This window comes from Molothrus ater, chromosome 3, assembly GCF_012460135.2.
Source record: "Molothrus ater isolate BHLD 08-10-18 breed brown headed cowbird chromosome 3, BPBGC_Mater_1.1, whole genome shotgun sequence".
Taxonomy (NCBI): Eukaryota; Metazoa; Chordata; class Aves; order Passeriformes; family Icteridae; genus Molothrus; species Molothrus ater.
Window position 1 is genome coordinate 493,503 of NC_050480.2, and position 19,590 is coordinate 513,092.

The 19,590-nt window shown below is 43.7% G+C and overlaps 1 protein-coding gene across 2 annotated transcripts in view; it reads right to left on the minus strand.

The window, feature by feature from the left end:
- The window catches only part of SNAP25 (synaptosome associated protein 25), a 61,369-nt gene that overhangs the window by 30,798 nt on the left and 10,981 nt on the right, over window positions 1-19,590 (minus strand). The gene's annotated exons all lie outside the window — the stretch shown is intronic.

The window sequence follows — 19,590 nt, forward strand, 5'->3', positions numbered from 1 at the left end:
ATTTGTTCATTACAGGAAAACCTAATTGCAGGTGCAGAGGAGGTGGGGAAGTTGTGGGAGACTGCAAGTAAACAGCCATAAAGCAGATGCCATCATGCTCAATTACAGAAAGAGGACAAAAGCAGCCCCTTTCAGCAAAGCTGCTCTAAAGAAGGCAGGATCCCGGGGGCTGTTTTCTGTCCTGTCTTTGCGATAAGTGCAGCCTTTATGAAACAAGATAAGTCAGGGCAGAGCTTGGCTCTAAAATTTTAGTAATAACATCTCTGTTAAAATAGAAGTTGCTACATATTGGAGATTAAACCATCCCTCTCTTTGATGGTGCTCTCCATAAGGACATCAGGAGTATGAGCAGGTATAGCTGGGTGGCAGGGATATTTCCTGGATCACACCCTGTTTGCTTAGAAAGGTGTAAGGAAAGCAGACATCTCCTTGCATTTCCTCTGCAGCTTCAGCAACAGACCTGCTGTTTTTCTTATCTGAGAGGGAATATGTGACCTTCATGCCTTCACATTAGCTGTGCCCTCACTCGTGGTTGCTTTTCCTCTTTGAAGCTACAGCAGGAAGAAATGTATCTTGAGGAGTCAGCCCTGCAGCTATTGGCACGATATTCTACTTTCATCACTGCGCACATCGCCACATCCTTGTCAGAGGGAGGCTGGCATTTTGTGATGGGTCACACCATGTGTAGGAGCCTAAATGTCTGCTGGAGAAGGAGGCCACCTGGTCCTGCCAGCTGCATGGTCACAGCAGTGTGAAGGACCAAGCTTCGGCAACTCATCTGCAAGCCCAGCTGTGCAAAGGCAGAGCTTAATTTCATGGCTAATACTCAGGCTGGTATAGGACACTCCAAGGATGCTCACAAAGAGCAGGAAATGAGCTTTACAAAAACATGGTGCACTTGGATATTTAGGAGGAAAAGATAAACCGGGAACTGGTCTCTTCTGGAAGGGCATGTGAAGGTGTGGGGATACTCTCAAGGCCACCCCAACCTTCCCACCCTGCTGCTGTGCTGGTGGTGCTCTTCACAGCACTCAGCTCCAGAAAAACACTGCTCCTGGCCAGCAAATGGAGCATGCTCAGCTGGGATAAAAAGAAGTTATTTTGGTAAAGAACCATGCTCCAAACTCCTGTCCTACTTGGCTGGGTCTAGCACTGGTCACTGCTTCACAAATTGTGGTTTTTTCCCAGATTGAGGCATAACCCAGAGCTGAAATATTTCTGGCATAGCCTCTGTACCAGAACACCAAGACTAAGTCTGTGGACCTAGTTTTTGAGCATCTGGTTAAAATATTCTCCTCTGCCTGGACCCCTCGCTACACTTGTGCTGGCAGAGGAGTAGCACCGAGCTTGAGCCTAAATCAGGACAATTTGTTTAGGGCTTTGGGACTGATCTAACTGTAAATACATATAGATGTTGATGGGCAGGAAAGTGGTTCTGCTCTGTGTCTGTTGGTATCATCTCACTAGCTGTAAAGTGGGAGGTGATGCATCAGTGAGAGGGTGGGATGCTAGCAGGGAATTTGGTTCATTTTCTAAGCATATCCAGTGTGAGCTGAATAATTACAGACCTGTAAGTGAGTGGAGGTGACATGAGGGCTTCTACTGACAACAGCAATTTATTTATTGACTATTGGTCAGTCTTTGCAGATAAAAAAAAATCACAGCAAATTCCATTCTCAGGTAGATTCCAGCCTGATTTTGATGTTTTCTTTACCTTTTTTTTTTTTTTTTTTGATCATGAGCCAGTGGTGGTAATGTGTGGTGCAAAGAAAAAAGGAAACAAACGTGGAGAGACTTTTACAGAAGCACAGAATGGTTTGGGTTGGAAAGGGCCTTAAGGATCATTTCATTCCAGCCCCCTGCCATGGACAGGGACACCTTTCACTAAACCAGGTTGCTCAGAGTTCCATCCAACCAGGCCTCGAACACTTCCAGGGATGGGGCATCCACAGCTTCTCTGGACAACCTGTTCCAGTGACTCAGCATCCTCAGAGTCAAGAATTTCTTCCTAACATTTCATCTAAACCTACTACCTGTCAGTTTGAAGCCATTGTCCCTCGTCCTGTCACTCCATGCTCTTGTGGTGTTGTTTTAGGTACCCTTCTTGGTTTGTTAGAGCCATCAGTTGGCATCTTAGTGACAGCCGTGTCTTATTTTGCATCAAGCTAAAAAAAGTGTCAGAGCTTGTAAGCAGAGAGATGTTGTGCAGCAAGTGATCGAACTCGACAGGTTTATTGAGATTGTTTGGTATTTGTGAAGCACTTAGCATGGATTGAGAAATAGCAAAAAGCATTCTTCCAGACAAGGCATTTTACATCAAGTTTTAGTCATAAACAGAAGTGCCCCGCAGCTGTGCTGATTCAACTTTATTTAATAGAAAACCGTGCCTAAGAATCAATAAAGGTTACTGATTTGCACACAGTGTGATAAACTACATATATTTTGTAGATGGCAGGGAATGAGTTTAAATTTTTTTTCAGATTTTGCAATTTATAATGTGGAATAGGACAGATTAGAGATAGGATTTTCCTTGAAAACTCCTGTTTAGGCTGAAATGCCATTCCAGTGTCATGAATTTCCAACAACAGACCCTGTTATCAATAAAAATCCTGGTGAGAGAAGAATTATGTTTTAAAAGGAATTATTGCTCTGAAGTACAAATTAACAGTTCTCCCTCTATAGTGTTTCTTAGGAACACCTATAAAAACCTTTTATTTAAAACTCCTAATGTTTTAAAATATTGAAAATTAACAATTTCAGGAATGGTCAAGGAAAGTTAAACCATGATGAATTTGCTCTTACTGATACTAGACAGACTTTCAAAAGCATAAGGTCTGGCTCAGGCCCACTGAAACCTGCACTTGTTTAAGCAGAACCGAAACAGGCCTAAGATAATATCAAGGACTTAGGGTAATAAATTCCTTGCAGAATTTGTATTTTTGTTACTAGTTGATATTTTGCATTCTGTTCTCATTGAAGTTAATTTGAACCAAGTATCAAAATCCTACAATTACCTGGGGAATCTCTAATATAACTGGAAAAAACTCTCCAAAGTGTAGTCTGTACTTTTAACTTAAACTACATTTTATTTTATCTACGGTCCCTGCAGAGATGACAAATCAGAAAACCAAAGTAGGAATGTAATATGTTAAGCACTTTCAATCTAAAAATTTGATTAAAAAAAAAAGGTTGCTACAGAAGTTACAGACCCTACATTCACTCAATTTGTGTTTGTACTTTTGGTAATTGCTTATACAAATTCAGCCTCAAAATTTAATGTGGACCTTGGCTTTTCCATTTCGGAAAAGGAAATCCTCTGGGTTCACAGACAAACATCCCCGGTGCCCTTTGAAAAGGAGAAAAAAGCCCAAACACTGCTACAAAATACAGTGTACAGCATGTTCCAGGCTGTGCTCTGTGTCTGCTACACAATGCAAGCAACTGCAGGCACTTGGGTCATTCACATCCAACTCCCTGCCAACAGTCCCGTCCCTTATGCCAGTGCTCATACAGAAGCACCACAGAAATGTTAGAGAGAAATACAGACTGGCTAATGGAAAGGCACTGCCTATTATACTTTGAATTCTGCAGCTGCTGTTTCAGTGGTGCCAAGATGCAGTAAAGAATCCCTTAGCAAGAACATTATATAATCTGTATGGAGTAATACTGAAGGCTCAGAGAGACCTACGTCTGTCCCCAGAGGAAGAGAGATACAGCGACTGACCTTTGAAAGCAAATATTTGCTTCACAGTGATATAAACACTTCAATGCAATAAATACAGGAAAATGAAAATGCTGTAATTTACTGGGGTGAAGGCAACACAGCAATAAAATGTTCTTTTTTTAAGCACTCTCTCTGTTATTAAAGGACACATCTACTCTTCCCATAGATATTTGTAGCCAGAAGATGACTGCATTGGCGTATTGTACTAAAAAAGTCAACGTTGGTCAATCCCACTCCTTCTGCCTCTTTCTTGTAGTTTTGAAAGCATTACCACGGTGGTGTGGTGTTATAGAACCACAGAAAACCCGAGGAGAGACTTTGAATCAAGTGTCTCAGGATGGATGTTGGGCCATTTAAAGGTGGAATTTGGGTTGCTGCTACTGTCTGGCTGTTGGTATAAGAAGAAGAAACACTGTCAAAGGAGGAGATGAAGGGGGTCATCCTTGCTCTCTGGTGTTTTCCTTCATTTGGCTTCCCAAGTGCCATCCAAAGGGTGTTCAGCCTCTATGGTTCAGCTCTGGGGATACGTGGGATCCTCCTGTCACAGGACACATCCTTTATCCTGCTGGACCTCCTCAACAGCTACCACTGCCCAGGGAGCTCTCTACAGCTCCCCTGGCCAGCGCATTGGCCACGTCTTCCACCACCTTCACAAGCCTTCCCTGCAGGGACTTCTGGCAGCTGGGCTATAGGAAATGCTCTGGCATTAACCCCAAAGCCCAGGAACGGCCTGATAACACCAGCAGGGAATGAAAGGACATGAAAAGTGTGAACCTGCTGCAAAGGCATGCTTAGAACCATTCCCTGTGTGTGTTACTGACACCAGCAGGCTCCCCCTGAAGCTGTGCTGAGGATGGAGCGTTGGAAGGCAGATCCCCACAGAAAGCCAGGAGAGTCATGTGTGTGCTGCCCACAGTCGGTGTGACAGGCAACAGCTGGTGAGAAATTGAGGGGAGCTGGGAATGGAGTTTTTATAGGTTGTGGGCTCTCAGCAACGGCCCTCACAAGCTCCAGCTTCTCTGACTTCTGTCATCTCCATCCTCTTTGACACAGAGCTTACCACAATTAATACTGTCTGTATCTAAACATGGCCTGCTTTTGCTCTTACTGTATTTTAACTGATCTGAAAGCACTTGAGAGGAAATGAGATAATTTTGTAATGAAAAATCCTATTTAAACATTTTACACCATGGCATAAAATGTAACAATGAAAAATTAGTTGGAATTTTAATTTAGATTTAATTTCTAAATAGATTTGAAAGAAAGTCTTGAAGGAAGTCTGTTGTTCAATTCTCCAGCACCTATTGCATGGATCCAATTTATTCGCAAGATTTTCAGCAAAGTTCTTATTTCCAAAGAAACACCTTCTTAACATTTGTGGTAGAGATTAAACCAAAAAGCTGGAGCAGTGTTTCTGTAGGGTCTGTCAGCCTTTACCTAAGGCACAGACACCTCATCTTTCTCCTGCTGCAGTCCCACAGCATTTTGCTTCAAGCCTTTGGGCCTACTTCCACAGCCCAGGCTGACAGAGTATAGGGATAATAACCAATTTCACTCCAAATTCTTGCTTGATATTCAGCAAAGAGTAATGCCTACCAATGAGGGCTTGTCAGACAGTGACTTAGGACAAGACAGGCACTGAGATGTTGCAAATATGAATTCAGGAGCGGCAATTAAAAAAACCAGGTAATTTCTAGTTTGTTCCTGTCTTCCTGCATCACCTTCGGCAGCTCATTTTACTCCCAGGGCTTGCTTGCCCTGCCTGAAGGCAGATCCCTGGAGCTGTGTGAGGTGCTGCAGGTGTTGGGTTTCCTGCTGCTGGCTCCATCCATCAGCACTGTGCAGGTGTCCTGGATACCCTCTGATGGGACTGCTTCTCCACATCTAACAACTGAATCTGTCTCCCATCTCCACAACGCAGATAAAATCCTTCTCTTCCTTCCTATCTTGCCCTTGTTTTGTCCTACTTAAATTGCAGGTGTCCCAGGGCATGGACCAGCCCCTTGCCTGGGCTCCAGGACACCTGGGACTTTGGGATAAATGCTGTTGATTGGGCTGCCATTGTGGCACCCCTGCCAGCCCCCCAGTCCAAGGCAGGTGGGTGCTGTCCTGTCAGCTGGCAGACAACACGGCTGCTCCCCAGGCTCCTCCAACACCCACTGCTGCTCCACCAGCTCCCAACCACAAAAACACAAGCGCCGTGCAAGAGACAGCCATTTTGTAACAAGTCACCTCAGAGTAATAGAGACTTGACTTTCTATCCATTTTACTTCACTGCTAAAAGAAAACAAACCTCTTGATGTGTTATCTCTTTGCAGTCATTTTTACACCTATATACCCACACATTTTTCCTTTTTTTTTTTTCTTTGCTTTCCCACAGAAACAGCAAAACATTCAAGGCAAAAAGGCAAAAATGTTTGTTCTGTTCATCTGGCAGAGCAAGCAGGCAGAGAGGTGCAGGGTGAAGAAAGAAACCTTCTTAGGGGGAGTGGGCACCACATCTACTGGCTGCACAGAGCAGAGACCTGAACAGAACAGGCTGCTGTGAATCAAATTCCCTGTTATTGCAGCTCCCTGTCTCATGTAGCGTCATTTATAATTTAACAAGCTATGTCCTATGAATCACTAAGCTTATTGTGTTCCCACTAGTTCTGAGTCCACATCCTCACTTCTCCAGTACCTGGAAAACATTTTACTTCTAGCACAAATTGATTCCCAGCTAGGAAACAGCAGCTTGTTCCTGTGCTAGTGTTGTCCTGTGGCTTAAATATTTTCTCTTCTTCCCTGCTCTCTCCTTCTCTCTCTCTGAGGTACAGAAACAGGACTTGTAACGTTTCCCAGAATTTCTTATGATGTGAAAGATGAGATCTGTTAGTCCTTTCCTGGTAGGCAGACTGTTTGTCATCCTACCAGCTCTTGGTTTTGCCAGTTCCATTTGAATTAGTCTTCTCTGGGAAAGGGTGGCTGGCATTTCACAGGGTGTTTTTAATGAGGGTATGGGCTTTGCTGAAAGGGCTTACTTCTTCCCTGTCTTTCCAGGAGATACCTGCTGCAAAATATCCTACAACCTCACTTGCCATTGGCATAGCTGTATCTTGATGGCTCAGAACAAGAAATCCAGGTATTAGTAGAGAGGATTAAAGAAAACATCTTGACTTGTGAAAAGCTGTTTGCATTCTGAGGCCAGAATCTTGGAGAAAAAACTAAAGGCAGCTGCCTAGCTGGAGGATGAGATTTCTTACTGTGTCATGATTTCCAGGAGCATTCAAACCCTAAATCCATTCAGGTGTTCAGAATATTTACTGGCCATCACTGCAGCAACAATGAACAGTCAGCCTCTCTTCCATTTGATTCCAACCTGGCTTTCTTTATACTGCTCCTAAGCCACTAAATCTGATTAATGGCCAATTTTAGAAGCTAGTGGTGAAAGTCACGCCCCGTTTCAAGTTGGAGGAAGTGTCACCACTGCCATTAGTGGGGTCAAAGTTGCAGGTGGAGCTATGAGCCAGTGACAGTGGTTCTGGGAGAGGCCAGCAGTGTGGGGAGGGGCAGCTGTGAGTGTGGAAACACCAAACAGAAGTGCTTGCCATCTTAAATACTTTTCTGCTATATTTTCCTGGGGCTCTAACTTGCTCCCTTCTGTTTCTCTGAGATGGAGTAGAAATATAAAATGGAAGTATTGCAAAACATTTAATGAGGGATTCAAGGCACAGCAAGGAATAAGAAAGCTGCATGGCTAATTTTCCTGGGGCTTTCCCACCAGGCTCCATGAGGCCTGCTCCATTTGCTGTTTGTAGAAAGAAACTGCTCCCTCTGCAGTCTTCTCAAGAGTGCCAGAGCTCCTGGTCCAGCCTCCACTCCATAGATACATCCAAACCTCTTCCAGATCTCCTGGTTCAGGTTAACCATCACCCCTCAGCATTCCAGACCATAATGAGCCGTGGGTGAAGAGCCTCCTTCTGTGCCTCACAAACCAAGAGGAGCAGCCCCAGTGGCAACAGAGAAAGGGAGCTGAGCTTCTGCAAGAGAGCATTAAATAGTAGCTGTTCACAAGACCTTGCTCCACATTGCCTCAACCTTTCCTACGTCTTCTCTGCCTCTGCAAAGTCAGCGCAAAATGTCAGAAGAGTTCCACGCTCTTGTATTACACACAGATCAAATCAATGGCAGCAAATGCAAACCAGCAGAGCTTATCCTCAAATTTCTCATCATGATCCAAGAAGGCAGCCTGACAACTGAGGAAAGACATTTTTAGGCTACATGCATGATGAAAAGGAAACCCACAAATTGAAGAAGGATTTTTTTAGGCTAAATGGATGATAGAAAGGAAACTCGCAAACTGGAGAAAGAATTTTTTTAGGCTAAATGGATGATGAAAAGGAAACCCACAAACTGCAAAAAGGTATTTTTAGGCTAAATGGATGATAGAAAGGAAACCCACAAGTATTACAGTAGGAAAAGGGAGCACATTTGCGTTGGCCTGTCACAAAGCAGAGCTAATTTCTGCCACAGTCTTTGTAAGTCTGCAAGTCAGGAGAAAATTTTGTGGTAACTTTGCTTTGAAAGTGATTTTAAAAGTTAAATTGAACATAATAATGAATAACTTCACAGCTAAAACAGATATGAAGTTCTTCATTTGTATGTTAAAAATTGGTGCTATCCCATCTTCGCTAGTCCTGATACTGGCAGGACTGGATGAAACAATCTGTGAGTTTAAGTAGCACATTTACAGGCTTAGTGTGGAATGGCTGCTGATTGTGACAGAAGGCAAAAATGTGGAAAAGATTGGCAGTGACACAGTTAACCTCGTCAGCATCAATGTTGCCAAAGCTTTGATTTCAAAGTGATAGACAGGAATAAGGTGTTCCCCTGATGGTTTGTTTGTTACGGGCTGTCAGCACACTCAGCTGGCATTTCACTTCTTTCTGCATGGTTTGCAGTTTGCAAGATTTCTCTGCAGCCCAGGACTCACACCTACCCCTGCCCCTGAGCTGTGTAACACCCGTAAGAACCTTCAACAGAAATGAAAAAAATTCAATTAATGCAGCTCTTGCTAAATATAAACATGTTAATAGGCGAGTAAAATACACTGCGATCGTGAGGGCATCGGGAATGTAAATAGACAACATTTCCCCTCTTGACATGTATTTGTGGTAAACAAAGCTATTCATTATGTTTATAATACTCATCCTTCCATTTCTGCCTGGTGGTAAAAGCATTTCAAGCAGTGGGCTGATATATTTTTAGCAGAAATCTTCTTTAACTAAGTCGTCAGAGTCAAATCAGCAGCTGACAAAATATAAGCATTATGAAACTGGGCTGATGATGTTATTTGTAGAATTGGATTTTTAACAGAAGGATGATTTTTTCAGCTATGAGGGGCAGCAAAAAGAGATATTTAAGAAATTATCTCATTGTCTTGAGATTCTTGGTTATCACTGATTATTCATGTTCTGTCTACCCAGCCATCTGCTTGTTCTATCATACAGCATCTGAAGCAGGTAGCAAGAAGGAAGGGAACTTCCCAGCTTGGGCTGTTTTCCTTGTGCATGCAGCCATCTGTGGTGAGGGCACTGCCACGTCAAGATGCAGCACCATCAGAAAATAGCAAAGGCACAAGAGGTTGCAGGCCTGAGTCAAAGCCCATCACCTTGAGGAGCTGCTCTCCAAATGAGTCTCCTTCACCTCCCCACTATGGCCAGTGGGTTTTCTCTGGGGCAAAGGAGCTTTAAAAATGAACAAGCAAAACAAAAAGAAAAAGGCTGACCTTTCTGAGGGTGCCCTGAGTATCCCCCAAGGATATCTCATGCTTTGCCATGGTCTTGGCTCAGGGCTCACTTTCTGCCACTTCCTACCCCCGGCTCCTCTCTCCTCTACTTTGTGTCGTGGTCTCTGCAAGGGACTTAAAATATGGATGCAGGATTTAAAGCTGAAGGAGTTCATGAACTTTGAAAAGCTTACTTCCTTTCAAGAAAAAAAGAAATAGCTACAGCCATGTTATACAAAGAAAGGACCCTTTTTAGTTTGTAACTCCCCTCCTTCTCTGTTTGTACACAGGTGACACACAGATAGACGTGTGAGTACATAAAATGCAGCAGGCACAATTTAAGGACACAGCAGATCTTTTTTTAAAGGCAGTTTATGTAACAAAAAGGGCTGGGAACCCAATTTTAAACCACTAAACCTTTTACAAGTTTAAATTTTATTATTTCAAGGCTCTTTTACAGAGTCACGATAACAAAAATTCCTGCTGCTATTAAACAGCTCATCTCCCTGAAGGGAAGCTGGATCCTTGACCAGTTCAGACCCATTCCCAAAATTCTGCAGTGCTGCGAATGCTGTTCAGAGAAGGGAGAAGATCTGGCTGCTTCCTTCACTGGGCACAACTAGAAGATTAAATGGGAAAGTCCTTGGGTCATATCCACCATTCTCTACTGGTGGATACTTGTATCAAAACCTATAAATTGGGAACAACCCGGTAAGGTGGATACAGTGGATGCTTACAATGCACTTAGAGTTGTACAAGTCAGATATTGAAAGCATTGACATTTCTGGGCTAAGTAACAAGCTGTATTAGCTGCAGGAATGCATAATAGCAGCCCACAGGTATGCAAAACTTATTCACCTGTTTCCAAAGGCCACTGCTGCTTTCTGATTCACACTACAACTAATTCCTGGCTGCTAGTCATTTTCCAGGAATCAGCAATACAAATTCGAAGGAGGCTGATTAGAAACCTCTCTTTTTTCAGAAGTCGATTTCAGCTTTCACAGGATGATGAGAAAAACCCCAGCGCACTCCTCATGGAAGATTACCCAGACTTGCAGGCGAGGATTTAGCTGTACTAATACAAGAGCACAACTTCTACTCTTTTTTTTTCTTTCTCCTTTCTTTTTTTATGGACCAATCAATTCAACAACAGGCTTGATAGTGCCTCAAGGGCATCGCTTTCAACCACGTGATCAGCAGATTAACAGAGAGGCTGCAAAATCCTTTCCGCTCAAACTGTTTTAACAGAGGATCAAAATCTTTCTCTCTGCGTGGGGATTTTTATTTAGCTAGTTCTTTTTATTTGAGTTTGCACATGTTTGTGAAGGAATTAAGACCTGCAAGGGCATGCAAGATGGTCTGGTTTGGCTGCTAACCTTTTCCTTTCAATTTTTGTTTGGGAGTAGAAAGTTTTCTGGTTCCTTAAGGGAATGTTGTCCCTTCCCCGGTCCTATACTTGCACCATTAACCGTCATCAACCCACAGATGCTGGCACTGAAAGAATGGAATTGAAAACATTTTTAATGTTTTCATTAAAACATTAAAATGCCTCCCTTTTCCCTGCTGGAGTTCTTGTTCTCACTAAGGGGGATGGATATGTTGAAACAGGCTGAGATACAATCTGCAGGGGAAAGGTTTGGGAAATTCAGGAGCTGGGTAAGTCCTGTGGAGTCACATGAGATTTATAGAGCTCTGCTGAACAGTACAACAAGAGATTAAATTTGATCATGTAAATAAAATAAACAACAATTAACTGTTTCTTGGCCGCAGCAGTCTGGCTCCTGGGAAGCAGCTGTTTGCACCATAGAGGTACATGGGGGCTCCTGCTGAAATCCCTAATATTCAGTGCCCAGATTCCTGAGCTACGAAGGTACAACTACTGCTGGTGGCAAGAGGGTGCATTCAGTGCTGTAGACAGGAGGAAAACAGAATACAAAATACCCTGAAACAGAGCAGAAGTCCAGGCTGCCTTATATCCCTCTAAGACATAATGCACACCTGGAGCTACAGAGATGGAGGATCAAATGTGAAGGTCCACACATAACATGGCCGAGAGTTTTTTTGGCTCTAGCACAAAACCAGCCCCCTCACTCAGCTGCTGGATGATGAACCACAGCAATGAGCTGGGACAAGAGCAATTCACATACTAACAACAGAAACAGCAAGAATAAACTCAGCAAAAAAAAAATAATAGCTGACATTTGACAGCAACCACAGTCTGGTCACAAACAAGTCACAGAATTCAGCACATAGAGGATTTTCCCAGAACTGTGCCTGGATATTGCCACACTTCTGCTGTCAATATCCTACAGCTCCAGATTTCAAGCAGAGTGTGTGCACACAGCTGAGGGCAGAAGGATTTTGCCTCACTGCCTGGCAATGAAAGCTCCAATTCTATTTGGATTTAAATCCCTAAACCTTTTCCTGCCTTTCCTGGGACCTACATGAGGTGACTTTGGGTCTTTAAGACCAGAGGCTTTATAAAAAGCCGTGCCAAAATGAAGGAATAAATTATTCCTTGCAGTGGATGAATAGTGACAGCCAATCTAATTCTTCTAAACGTTTAAACAGTGCTTGGTTTGCATCAGAAAAACAGGATTTGCCTTCCAACCTCCCCACCTTCATAAGACTCTCATTTATTTAGGTGCATCTGCATTCATTCACGTGAGCATCAATCCAGAGTTTCTGGGTGCCGCTGCTTTTCCAGCCCTCTGTAGGAGAGCCCAGCTTGGCCCGAGGCCCTTCAGCAGTGCTGCCCCCAGAGCATCGAGGGACAGCTCACCCGGGCTGGGAGAGAGGCACCATGCACGCACGGCTCGCAGAGCTGTGACAAGGACAGGAGTGTGGCAAGGACACAGGGCACAGCCCGAGGTGCAGATGTCCCATTGGGAGTTAGGGCTGGGATGCTGCGGAGCTTGTGAGTTCAGGCACCAGAAAATGCTCTAGCCCACAAGGTGTTTCTACATTCCTAAGTGGCCAAGCAGCCAGCGTTCAAGGGGAGGTGTCTCAAGTGCATGCTGCACCCAAGGGCTTTGCTGCAGCTGTTCAGTAAACGTGTCTCTCCTCTGAGACCCACCAGTGGAGAGCTGTCTTTTCAGGTTTGGGTAGAAGAGCTCTGGTCTTTCAGTATCAGCCAAATTCCCTTGATTTTTTCAGCTGGTTTTAGTTTTGGAAAGCTTTCCCATCACTTCTACCCCTCCTGCAAATGTATGAGGGTTTTTAGAAATGGAAACATTTTGAAGACAAGAACAATACTTGCTAATGAAGTCATTTGTAAGTAAAATAAGTTCCAATCAAGAATATTGGCGTGCTATACTATATATTTATAAATACTACTCCTGTAAGTGAAGACAGCAGGATAGGGCATGCACTTCATTTGAATGTAATCCAATTTAAATCTAAAGCAATCATTGTTTACTTGTGTATTTTATGTAATTTAAATTCCTGAAAAACCCATGGTTCTTCATTCTTGACCTAACAATACTGTGGGAACAATTCTGTGTCTAAAACAGAAATGGTTTTCTGTAAGCAACATTGCCCATTTCAGATATTTCAGACTGAACTGCTTTCACCATGCTGAAAATATTTTTCAATAAGTGAATAAAGACAGGGAGATGATGCCTTCCTTCCTGAAGCCCCAGTGGCACATACAGCAGAAAATCTGTGTGGTGTAAGAGATCTTGGAGTGCAGCTGCTGTCTTCACACTTCACCCAAGGGTAGATTGGAGGCCACAGATTTAAATGAAGTTACTCTTGTAAGCTTTGAAAATTCATCTAAGGAGCAGATCTCAAGGACATACAGCCTGGACCCATCTGGTAGACTAAAACCCCTTGTTCAAGCAAAAAACCCCCACCCATTGTTGAGGGAAAGGGGGAATATTTATGTCACTTCCATCAGCTAATGGCTAAAGAAAGCTCTGTGACTGTACTTGAGCTCCTGTAAGCTCGGGGCCCAGTGGCTGACGGCCCAACTGCTGTCCAACAGCTTCCCAGGCTTAGCCCAGATGCAGAGTGCGTGGGGCAAAGTCAGGCAGCCCATCTGCGGCCACAGCCCCAGGGCTCGCTGCCTCCTGCTGAAACACCAGTGCTGGGCGGAAAGGGCTGCGCTTCCAGCTGACCTTCAGCTAGGCAGAACAGGGCCAAGAGATTTATTTAAGGAGCCCGTGGGGGAACAAGGTCTATTTTTAAAGAAAAATAATCCATTTTGTGGGTTTATTACACTTTGGGCCTGGATGGCTGCCAGAGCGCTCCCCTCCTCAGAGGGATGCTGTGAGCCCTGATGTTTTCTGCCCATCCTCACTGGGTTCCTGTGCTCCAGCAGCAGTGGGATGCCTTTCCCCCAATCCCCCATAAATCCTCCTTTCCCGGGGTGTTGCCTCCTTGCAGCGCCCCGGCTCCTGCAGAGCAGAGGGCACTGCAGTGTCTGCGGCGAGCCCTGCTGGAGCTCCCTGCCAGGCTGCCGCGGGATTTGCGGCTGCTGCAGCGTGTGCAGCAGGGGGCAGCTTCAGGACGAGGGAGAAATGCAGTTTTTGGCGAGGCTCCGTGCTCTGCTCTGCGTTTGTGCAAACCCAGGTGAAGGGATGCACCACGACAAGCTGACAGATTATCTATTTCCGTCCCTTTGCCCTGCGTTCCCCATTCCAACCCATGAGGCTGCCTTGAGTCCAGGTTAAGTAATTCAGGATAGCAGAGTCACAAAAAAGACTAATTAATTCCTCGGGTTTCATTAGACATTAAGGGTAATCACTGTCTGAAACTTCAGACAGGCCCTGGATGAACATGAACCATCATCAGTGCCCAGCAGACAGCTGCCAGCAGTCTGGGAAGCAAATTTAGCTCCCATCTGAATTTCAGGAACCCCAAAATACAGATCCTGATTTAAAACTTTGTCCTGGCATATGGAAATAACTGTAGCTGTAGCTGAAACTGGAAAATTAATGGGAAATTTATTTTAGATTAATTCTATATTTAAGGAAGAAAACCACCAGCTTGTGAGCGAGGGCTCTGAATGCCTCTTTTTCTCCACCGCTGAAAAGCAGTGAAGTGCCTTGGGCTGGGTGAGCTAAACTAGTGCTGAGTTCATTGAGGGAAGGATTTAAAATCTGTCTTTTCTGAGGACTTGCCTTAAGAGCCTGGAACAGGTCACTCTCTTTAATGAACTATAAAAATCCTTCTTCCTGTCAGGCAAAGGTGAGGAAGAAAACTCCTGCGCAGATTTTCTCAGGGGCATTAATCTCTCTTCTACTGAAGCAATGGAATCTTCCTTATGAAGCCAGGGCAAGCAAAGTTTAACTTATAAGGCTAATTTCAAAGTAGCTCATATTGACTAACTTGTCTGATTGCAGATATTTATTTGTAATGAAAAATCAATATTTATTCATATTTAAGAATTGTTCTTTAAAAGCAGAGCTTTCCCCTGCTGGTCAATATCAAGTAGAAGAAATTTCTCTGCTGCTGAAACATGGCACTTCCTCTTCTACATGCCAAAATGAGTCTTCTCTGTCCAGGCACCTGTTTCCATAATAACCTGTGCCATCTTCTTCTGAGGAATGTGAGTTGGAAAACAACAGACCAACCCATGAATCCTGTTAGAAGTTGATGAATGCCAGGGGTGATCATCCACTGGGAAATTTCTCCCAGTAGTTTTATGTGTCTGAGCCACGTTAGTGAAGCTTTTCATGACACGGGGACCCTAGTTCTTTGGCAAGCCTTGCTGCTTCAACCTCCTCTGACTTGAAAAATGAACAAGAATTTTAAAATCTACCCCAAAGCTTAATGAGGCTATTTTATTTCCAGGACATTTCAATAGGCCTTAAGCTGAGCACTAATACAAGCACACAAATAATACAGGCTGCACAAATGCAACATTTTATGGCACAGATATGGAAAATGGAATAGAACCCACATATCTTCACCTTGTTGTGTCTCAGTGCAACAATAAAATCCATCTGCAAGCTCATTCCTAGAATTAATAAACACGTTGAACTGCAGCGCTGGGAGCGTTAGGTCAGGAGCAAATTAATGTCATGGAGGCAGTGAAGCCTGACTAGGTAAGGCAAGTGCCATGTTTGGGCTGCTGAGAAGGCTCCTTCCTTCCTTCCTTCCTTCCACTGCTGATTAATTCCTGCCCGTGGTTAGCAGAGCAGCAATGTGCCTGTCAGGACAGTCTGGCTCCTGAAATTGTCAACAGAGCCCTTAGGGGCCCCTGCCCCAAAAAACTCAAAAACCCAAACCCAGTGTGTGGTGCTTATCCCCATTTAAGCAGAGAAATGATGAGTTGTTAGGTGCTCTCCCTTCCCCTGCCTTCCCAGCACTGGGATTTGCCTGCTCCTCTGGACGTGGGGGCCATAACCACTGAGGAGCATGGGGAGTCCCACACTGAAGATCTGTGGGCAGGGCACCACAGGTTCAGCAACTGCTCACAGAGAGCCAGGAATGAGAGTGGACACCTGCCCTCTGCCCCTCAGAGGTCATCCACCCCCAGGGTCAGGGCAGCCCCTAAATGTGACCAAATCAAGTTAGACAGAAGGCAGTCACAGAATGTGAGCCTTCCATGTGTCCCCAAAGCCACCTCCCAGAGGTGCCTTGGCCATCTTCCCAGGATCACAGGTAGCCTCAGGCCCTTGGTGGCCCCATCCAAGGCCACTAAGGAGCAGCAGCTCCTATCAGTTTGTTTTCCTTTAAGATACTCCAGGGCCCACCAACAGAAGAGGCATGGAGTGTGGGCAAAGCCAGGGAAAGGAGAATTGTGTTCAGCTTTTCCAGCTGTTCTGGAGGATGATTTTGTAGAGCTTGAGACTTGAGAAGGTGCCAGAGGGGACCACAAGGGATCCATCACAAGTGTATGCTGTGGTAAAAATACAGAATTCAGTAGGACATCAGTTTTAAAATATTATTTCTCCAGCCATTTGTTGATTTAAAAGAGATCCTTCTTTCTGACCCATGGCACAGCACCTGCTATTCCAAACAATATAAGTTTCAAGGCCATGCATTTTGTTCAATGCTATTTCCAGAAGAGACAGGAACCTGCATCACAGGCTGCCAGCCACAGCTTCCATATTATCCCAGACATCTGATGCAACATCTCCAGAAATGGCTGGGCCATGAGAAGCCCAAACTGGTCTCCATCTGCTTCATCTCATCCAAAAATGAGACATAAACATTTCCCATTTCCATTACAGTTCTGTCACCAAAGTTATGAGGCTGGGAAGGCTTTTTTAGCATCTTCAAAGCACAAACAAAAAAACTTTGTCCCCTTCTCTCCCCAGTTCCAATTGTATGTCAGTATTTCTTGGCTCTGAAGTCTATAATCAGTGTAAGTGTGTTAGGGGGTTTGGGACTAAACAATAGAACAAATGTCATTCATCAGCAGAGACTCTTTGGCAGGAGCTGAACGAGGCTCATGCCAGACAGAGAGACTGACACAAGTAAGCAAAGAAACAGTAAAAAGTTTCCCATTTCATTGGAAATGTGCAATATGCTGATTTTATAAACTAATCAAATAGCTATCAAAATGCTTACTAAGAAGATTAAAACTCTTCATTTCTTACGTAAATGGAAGCTTTGCAGAAAATGAAAAAAAAAGAAGTACGTATTTATTTCTAAAAATTACTGTCATCTTTTTCAAAGCTTGGACAGAAATGATTCCTTTTCTTTCCTCCAGCAAATCAAAGTTCTGTTTTCAGTGCCTGGGGATCTGACTACCTTGTCACACATTCTGCACACACACTTATCCAGCCAGCCACTAAATCACAGGCAATAGGTTATGTTACTTCTGGAGGGAAGGACTGTTCTCTCAGGGGTTGGAATAGGTACAAAATGCAAAACATTTCTAATCTAAAATACTAAATTTCCCCCTATATTTTGCATTTGGAGCTTTCATATTTTACCATATAATTGAAATGTCCTCATGTGAGAAATACTAATTAGTTTAAGCAGTAATGGAGGTATTTATCCAGAGTGAGGTGCTTGAATTCTGAAACAAATTCATTTCAACAGCATTGATTAAACAGTATTTCCATATTCTTTGCTGGCCTGATTTATTAAACAAACAATTAATCTCTCAGTGACCCATATTTCACAACTAGACCAGGACATCATTCAACAGGACACTACAACACAGTAGATTAATAAACTTTACTGGTAGTTTAGTGAAAAACCTAATTAATCACAAACAATAGTATTTGTTTTTACCAGAACAAATATTTACATTTTTACATATGCAAAACTGACAATATTGGCTTTCACAGTGACAACAAATATTTGCAGCTCTTTTTGTCAATGTATCTTTTTTTATTGAGTACTAAAGAGCCTCATCCTTTAGCAACCAACTGGCTTCCTTAGTTCATTATTAACCTTCATAAGGTTAATTCTTCACATGGCTTTACAATGTGCTTCCCATGAAAATGGCACTTGTCCTTTGCTTTTTTACTGGTTCTAGGCAGAAAACTTCAAGAAAAGTCAGAGATGTTTGTAGTAATGGCCAACTAAGCTGTCATCTGACCTAGAAATGGAACTTCTTGAATCACAAGCACAAGTGAGCGCTTTAATTTCCTATGACATCTGCAGTTACGTCTGGACATTTCCCTTTAGTCCATCTGGATCTGGCAGTCCTGCAGTGTGCATCATTTGCCCAAAAAATGCCAGATTGCTGCTGACCCTCACAAGTCCACATGCATTCGTCTTCCAAGAGAGACAGGTCTTGGCAGTTCTGTTAAAAATTTTAAATAATCACATGTCTCTATCTCAACTCAAAATAATCCACTCCTGTCCTGAGATGGACACTTTTTTTGATCCCCTGCACCTTGTTTGCTGTGTCCCATCTCCCACAGAGTGACCATGAGTTTGAGAAAATGAGGCTGTCATCCAGAACAAAACCTTTTTATACCTCACTGGTTCAAAGCCAGTTTCATGTCTTTTCCCCATACTCCAACATATGGTAGCACAGAAAGGGATTTTCTGCAATTCAGGTTGAATGTTCTTGTTCCAGCATTCCCAGGAAGTTGCTTAGAGTTTTCCATGTATAATACTGTATTAGCCTTCCTGCAATAACTATTTGTTCCTCTGTGTTACTCGTGGCAGGCCTGAACAGCCTGTCATCTTCCTTTAGGACGACTTTCAACAACACTAGAGCATCTAGGAGGAACATTTTAATCCAGACAAGCTAAATCACTGTCCTAGATATTTTTCTTTGCTTGGTGTGATTCTCTGAGGGCTGCATCTCTTGTGACTGTTGCTGTGACAGTTGCTATTTCTGCAGAGGTGAATGTGATAGCTCAGCTGGGGAAATGGGATCAGCATACATCCAGCTGCAATTCTGCATTTTAATAGCCTCAAAACAAAGTTATTTCACACGTCTCTCTTAAGATTTCTGTCAAAAATCTTGTGGATAAAGTTACAGGAAAAATGCTTGCCAAAATAGCATTTTTTGAAACACTTAATTAGGAATATTCAGAGAGAGCAAATTCTGGATTTGAAGCACAAGCTTTTCACCGTTCCCACACCTTCCCACATCTGCAGCCCTTGCACACTCAGTAAGGGAGCAGGAAGCCCTTGGGACAACACGGAAAGAATGCAGTACAGGTCGAGCCTCGAGTGTGTGCAGGGAGCTGTCTGAAAATCCAGAGGATTTTTTTCCTGAAAAAAGACTCATCAAATCATTTCAGATGAAGAGGAAGCCAAGGAAATCAAAATTCGTGGTGAGCATTCCCAGAGCACAGAAAATGATGGGGATTTCACTATATAATTAGTTTGCTGCAAATTGCTCTCTGATTTCTTCAGGTGCGTCATCCCTTGAGCGTACCTCAGCCACGTGATTGCTGAGGTGCTGATGAGCCCCTTTCCTCAGCCCTGCCTCTGTGCTGGACTGAAAGAACAGATCCAGCAGAGGTGAGTCAGTTCTGCTCTGCAGTGCTGGACAGAGAACCTGACCACGTTCTGCTGGAGACAGGTGGTGACTCATAACAAAATAGCTCTTATGCTCAACTGATTCAGGGTTTGATGGAATACAACACATCCCTGCCTTGAACAAATCGTGGTGTGTTTGTGTGTGTGTAACTTTCTGCAGTGTCTCAGGCAGAATTCAGTCACTGCTAGCTCT